Source organism: Coptis chinensis, chromosome 1 (assembly GCF_015680905.1).
Source record: "Coptis chinensis isolate HL-2020 chromosome 1, ASM1568090v1, whole genome shotgun sequence".
NCBI lineage: Eukaryota > Viridiplantae > Streptophyta > Magnoliopsida > Ranunculales > Ranunculaceae > Coptis > Coptis chinensis.
Window position 1 is genome coordinate 8,311,671 of NC_141456.1, and position 6,794 is coordinate 8,318,464.

The following is a 6,794-nucleotide window of genomic DNA, read 5'->3' on the forward strand; positions in this document are numbered from 1 at the left end:
AAGCTGCTTAGATATTGAGCGACTCTTGTTGGTAAAAGCAGTAAACAATGCAGATAATAGCAAACCCCTAAGTAAGACGTGATCATCTATAAGGGGCAGGGGGGGCATAAATGGTGTGCTAGTGGTTGTTTTAGTTAGTTTAGTTAGTGTCTTAGAAATGGATGTTTAGCTAGTGGTTGTTTTAGTTAGTGTCCACAGCCCATATTTTGTATCAAGTTGCAGCTTTACTTGGTATCTAATTCCTCTTCTTTGATCCGGTGGTTGGTGTAAAATTGAACATGGTGGTTTGCTACTAGTTGTGGCCTTCTGGTTTTGATATGATAATTTCTCTCATGGTGCTCGAATATGTAGATTAGGTTTGATTTGTTGGCATTTATTCTAGTATGTTATTTAGAATACTAGCAGGAAATCTGTATATGCCTTTGACTTGCTAGGCTTCTCTCCTGATGACTGTCTCTCTTAACAGTTTCTGCTCACTTTTCTAGAATCTGCCAAGAAGAAAGGATTTGATCAGGTCAGTGTTGGCATTACATTGCTTTATTTGAATTACAATGTGGTCTGCTCACTTAAATGAATATTATACTGATATTTCACTCTATATAAGACCCGAGCAAGTATCACACTTGAACCACAGCGATAAGGCTTTTGCGCACACAATTGAGGGCTGTACTGAGAGTAAAAATAACTGAAAAAAAACATGAATTAATTAGAGAGCATGCGACACATTTAATTGGCAATAATTTATGTTGCGTGCAACTCCATCTAGAATGTGGCATGATGCTCATACCAAACAGTTCTGTGATGAGTATTTTATTATTCTTGGTATCTTTCTAGTAATTGTTCCTAGTGGATCTCTGAGGTAATTTATGTGTGCACAGAGGGTTGTATATGAGCTTATATGAGCTTTGTTCTTGATTTTTGGTTTGCAAGTCAGTTAAGGTATTATCCACAGTTGCACTTTCAGTTTGCTGAATATTGTGTCATATCAGTTCAACCATTTATAGAGGTCACTTGTGAGATTGTAAGAAATCCTCCCAGCTAAATATGTCCGGCTAAGCACAGTACGAGTGTATGATTAGAATTCCTAGTTGTGGAATCACACAGCTCTTTGGGACCCAGCTTGTCCTTCAAGATTGCCATTTGAATCTTCCGTTTTATACTGTGTCTGTATAGATTTTAATTCCACTCCCTTATCGTTGGTATTAGCAGATCCCAGTCTCTCACTGTCTTCATATTCTCTCAAACTTCTCTTCAAACTGGGATGCACGATCTAGAGTCTGGCAAATGAATTGGTAACTGAGCCACACTCACACTCACACACGGAGAAGAAGGAAATAACCAGACCAGAACCTTAGTGGTTGTAAAAACTTAGGCTGATCATTGTTGATGGTAATAGCAGCTCCCACAGTCTCTCACCGTCTTGATATTCTCTCAAAGTTCTCTTCAATCTGGGATGTGCAATCTGGATTCTGGCAAATAAATTGGTAACTGAGACATAGATGCCTGCACACACACTCAAAGGAGGAAAAAATAAACCAGAACCTTAGTGGTTGTAAAAACTTACGATGATTTGATCTATCGGTGTTATTTTTTATTTTATTTTATTTTTTTGGCATAAGTTATCCTGTGGTCAGAGAAAATAGAAAACCAAAATGAAGCAAGACTTTCTGGTAGTTTAATATCACTTTTACTTTTTAAGATTGAAACTAGATTTGAAGCCTGCGGCCATAAATCAACCTGTACAATCCTCTCTCTCTCTGTAGCACTGATCCTCTGTGAAACTGTCGTATCTATAGTTTTTTGGTGACGTGGCAGCTCACTGAAACTGCAAGCAACCCAAAATGCCAAATACTCAGTTGGTGGGCTTCTATGAGTTTGAAGTTTGAACTATCTTTATAACAGAAGTTAAACCAGGAGTATTTAGCACTGTCTTCTGATTTTCAAATGGGTTCTCTGTAGGAAGATGATAAGACATCTACAAATATGTTACTTTTTCTTTTTAAAATGGACTTGCTCAGATATCAAAATATCGTAAACTGCTTAAAATTGATAGAAAAAAAATATGATTAAGAGAAATGCTTAAGTTGCGAAGATGGATCTATATCATCTATTCATGATTGTTATTTATGTGTGTTATAGTTTCTTGTCTACTCGATAGTCTTGTATGCTGTATTGTATGCCATTATCTAGTTCTGAGAATACCGTATTCCTACTCCTATTAGGAAAGTCTTTTCTAGTACTCTAGTAGTAATGCTTGCGATGGTTTGCTCTTATATATTGTCATTATAATGCTTTAGTGTCATACTCGTGATTGCAGTGATGCATCTTTTGGTTATCCTGGGGGTCCATAATTGTTGACGAATTTGAACTTTGGTATAGACCTTGACAGCCGCATAGCAAATAAGGATATTACCCCAATTATCTTGTACTCCATTTTCTTCGTTATCATTGTGAAATAAAATCTGGCATTTGGAGTTGTTACCTTTTTTCGTTTAACTGATATCCAACTTATTTTCTTTCCCTTTTGTCTAAGTTATAGTAATGAATTTGGCTTACACTTTACAATGGTTGGTCCTAATGGCATTGGCAAGTCAACCATTATCAAACTGATTTCTGGGGAACTTCAACCTAGTTCTGTAACACTTTTCCGTTTTCGCGATGGTGCGCGTTTGTTTCCTCTGTCCTGGCTATTGTTTTTTGACCTTTCGGCATGAATACCATTAATTTTAGATTTCTAGGATAATTTGAAATTTTCTCGATTAATGCAGGCCAGGCTCTATTTAAAGATACAAATGCCTTTAATTTATTTTTTGTTACCGATAACAGAAAAAGTTTTGCAATTTAAGTTAAATTCTCTTTGGTTGGACTGGACTGGACACATGAGGTTTCGATGCCATAGAGGTGAGATAGCCTACATAGAGCTTAATTGGGTAACCTGTGGGGTTTGGGGCTTTTGGATTGTATACTGCTATTTAACAAAAGCTATCTCGCAATCTTTCTCAAGATAATGAAAATATAAAACCTTGATAATGATACCATGAGAATCTTGTTCTAGGAGCAACGTTTTAGAAAACCATAGTCTTGTTTTCTCAACAACCTTGTTGAATAGATCAATCATAAAGTTATGTATCATGCATTAGTGCATTACTAATAGCACTGAGTAGTACAATTCAGGGCCCTCTTTGTGGATTTTGTAATTTTGGTAGATAACTCCGGTGAGAGCTAGAACATACTTTTTCCAATAAATTCAATGGGGGATATGAAAGCATCCTATCAATTTGAAAAATTAAAGAATAAGAAGTCTAGGGTGTCTAATATAAGTGACCAGGAAGAAAATAAAGAGAACTGAGTATGGATGTTCCCTTAAATGTTTAGTGGGTCTACTAATAAAGTGGGTGCTAGGTTTTGGTTTTGTATTGGTGGGGATTATTAGTAAAGTCTTGTTAGAAATAAGGTAGGTGTCAGTATCACTACCCTAAATGAAATCATGGGTTCAACTTAACATTTGGAAAGGTGTATTTCTGGTTTTATTGCTCTGAAGTTCGAATTTTGAAGTTAGAATCTGCTAGGTTGAATTGAGTTTATCCTGTTTTCTGATTAGCTGATACATTCATGATAAACAACTGCTCGAATGTTCTGTTGAACCTATATTATATGTACTGAGTTCTTGCTTTGATTTATACTCCAGGTGGTCAGAAAAGTAGAGTTGCATTTGCAGAGATAGCATTCTAAAAACCCCACATCATTCTGCTTGATGAGCCCTCAATCCATCTTGTAAGTCTATCCTGAACTTGAGATATAGTATACTTGCTTATCCATATTTATGTGCCATTCATATCATATTTTTTTTAACTGATAAAGAATAATAATAAAATGAGAAGCTCTATAATGCTTAAACTCTGTGACTCAACCTAATGACAAATTGCCTTGGATGTCTTGAATTTTATGGCTTTTAAGTTTGTCAGTCCTTTTTAATTTGTTTGTTTCTTTTATGGCTTAAAATTTGTCACTCTTATTCTTATTTTAATTTTAATCCTTTGTAAAACTGAAAATATCGGTGGTAAATCAACATCCTTTCCATTATGAAGAACCTCTTATTTTCAAATAAACTGTGTAGAAGGCTCACATTACTGACAATGGACTGCTCTGGAGTCTGGACATGTTACCGATTAAGTAGTAGGAAGGGCTCAGTCCTGGTAGCAGTTGGAATTCTTGAATTTTGTAGTTTCTTAGTCTCATGATTTAGATAATATTTCTTCATGGTGCCACTCACTGTCAGCATGAGATCTTTCCGTGCTCATTTGTTATCTCCGTGAAACTTTTTATTTGTCTTATTTTTTTGGTACATTCAGTGGCGGAGCTAGGGGGGCCCAAGGTACACCCTGGCGTACCCTCAACTCGACCAACCCTGGCGTACCCTCAACTCGACCAAAATAAAAATAAATAGTTATGAGTTAATTACAAAAGGGCGCAAGTGAAGAAACAAAAAAACTAGAGTCCATCATGCAGCTGTTTGTGGAACGCTGGGAAGAAACAAAAAAACTAGAGTCCCTTTCCCGTGCAATACTTGAATTTTTCAGCTTAAATTTTCCAATAAATTTTTCAGACTTCTCTTCAGTGTTAATAATAGTGTACTGTATAATTTTTCTGCTGTCTGTTTCCTATTAACACCCAAAAAAGGAGTAGGGGCATGGTGGAGAGAAATATGTATGCGAGAAATATGTATGCTGTTCTTACATTGGTTCTGGGGTCATGTGCAGGTCGCAGAGGTGCACAGAGGTGGACTGCATGATGTAATAACACCGAGATATCACCATCCATTATTTGCCAAAACAAAAGTTTCCGCCGGGATGGACTGAGCCCCACTTCACCTTCACAAAATGGTATTCTGCTAGTATTGTTCTTTGTGCCTAACACAAGATTGTATACCTGCTCTCTCTCTCTCTCTCTCTCTCTCTCGTGAACGTTTTAGGGATTCTGGAGAGTTCCGAGCTAGAGCAACCTCAAACCAAAACAACGATGACGGCATGATGAGGTTTTCTACACTGAACTATACCTGTTGTTTCATCTATAATGTGATGTGGAAATATATATATATATATACATAGAATGTAATATTATTATTGTTTCTTTTGTTTCAAGATCTGTACTTTAAGTGTTGAATATGATCCATCATTTTTTTTGTTACCTTGGTACTTATGTTCTAGTATATATATATTGTTTTTTTCAGGTTAACATGTTACTATAAATGCTTGGTACAATCGACTAGTAAACTGGAAGGGTCATTGGTTGAGCTGATGTACTTTGATACAGGATTCAGATAGATTACTGGAATCTTAATGTCCAGTTTCAAGTGGAGAAGTTATTCACTAAACTAGGGACACAATGATTGGGAAACCACTATTGTTAACGTATTTGTACTTACTAGTCTACATATTGCTTTCATCGGGAGTTATTTTGTACAATAAGGTAAACCATCTTTATTGTTTTCATTGTTGGGCTTCTTGTTGTGATTGTTTATGTATTGCTGCGTTTTGATTAATTAATGAAATGTAGTTCAATAGAATGCAAATTGGTTGATATTCTTTTCAATCCTTGAATGAACACGAAAACCATCACCAATTATATATCAAACTTCGACGTGAATTCCATATGTTTATTTAAGTGTATTCCTTTTCAGCAAATAATTTATTGGATTAGTCGTTTAGTCAGTATCTCAGTTCTATACCTATTATGTTTGTCTTTCCTTATATTTGTTTCTCAAATTTTGGATTCATCTTTTTTTTCCAATTACAAATTTGGCTTCATTAGATAGTTTACGGTTTGGCTTAATATTTTCTTTTAGCCTTGTCATATTTGTGCAATGTAAGATTATAACCATCTAGTTACCAAATTTGCGATTGGGGAAGGATGCATTTGTCTTTGTGTAGGGTGTTTAGGAAAAGTGACCGGGGCGAAGAATGGGGAGCATTATGGTGCGCTTTTGATTGAGGAAGAGTGGGATGATAATAATGTTGTGTTTCGAAAAGTGAATTTGATCATGATTGCACTTTGGATGGATTTGATGAATATGTTCAAGCCACAAGCGTTTGGATTTTGTTTATTTTTGAATGTGTTTTGTTTTCTACATTTTGTTGTCAAGTGGTATGTCTGTATGAGATCTTATTATTTGGGGTTATTTGGTGGTTCAGGGTATATAGCTTTGTGTATACAGTTGTAGTGATGATGTTGTGATGAATTTGATTTGAACTGTAAGTGGAAATAGGTGTTGTGATAGCAGTTTGATCACAAAACTTTATTACTCCTAGGGAATTGATATTAATGTGTTATACCACCAAATTGGTTTAGCTGGTCTCGCTACAAAAATGAGATTTTTTTTTTTTTATTAGCAACCCATCAGCAACGGTTCATAACCGTTACAAACGAATTTTAAATTATTTTTTTTAAATTAACTAACAAATTTGCAACGCTTTATAACCGTTACAAACGAATTTTAAATTATTTTTTTAAAATTAACTAACAACTTTGCAACGGTTAAAAACCGTTGGTAAAAATTTTAACAAATTACCAACGCTTAAAAAGCGTTTGTGAAATTTCTGTTTGCAACGCTTTGAATTTCTGTTTGCAACGCTTTTTAAGCGTTGGAAATTTTTGTTTGCAACGCTTTGAATTTCTGTTTGCAACGCTTTTTAAGCGTTGGAAATTTTTATTTGCAACGCTTTTTAAGCGTTGCAAATATTTCCAACACTTTATCGACGCCATATTTGCAACGCTTAAAAAGCGTTGCAAAAATT

The 6,794-nt window shown here is 35.3% G+C and overlaps 1 long non-coding RNA gene across 2 annotated transcripts; it reads left to right on the plus strand.

The window, feature by feature from the left end:
- The first annotated feature begins 317 nt into the window (after window positions 1-317).
- Window positions 318-5,463, plus strand: LOC147521865 (uncharacterized). Of its 2 annotated transcripts, XR_015211061.1 has the most exons (5): window positions 318-514; window positions 605-1,484; window positions 3,689-3,774; window positions 4,761-5,035; window positions 5,231-5,463. It is a non-coding gene; the product is annotated as an uncharacterized LOC147521865 (long non-coding RNA). The 2 variants fall into 2 exon arrangements; XR_015211060.1 differs by lacking the exon at window positions 605-1,484 and having other exon boundaries at window positions 333-514.
- Window positions 5,464-6,794: the final 1,331 nt, after the last annotated feature.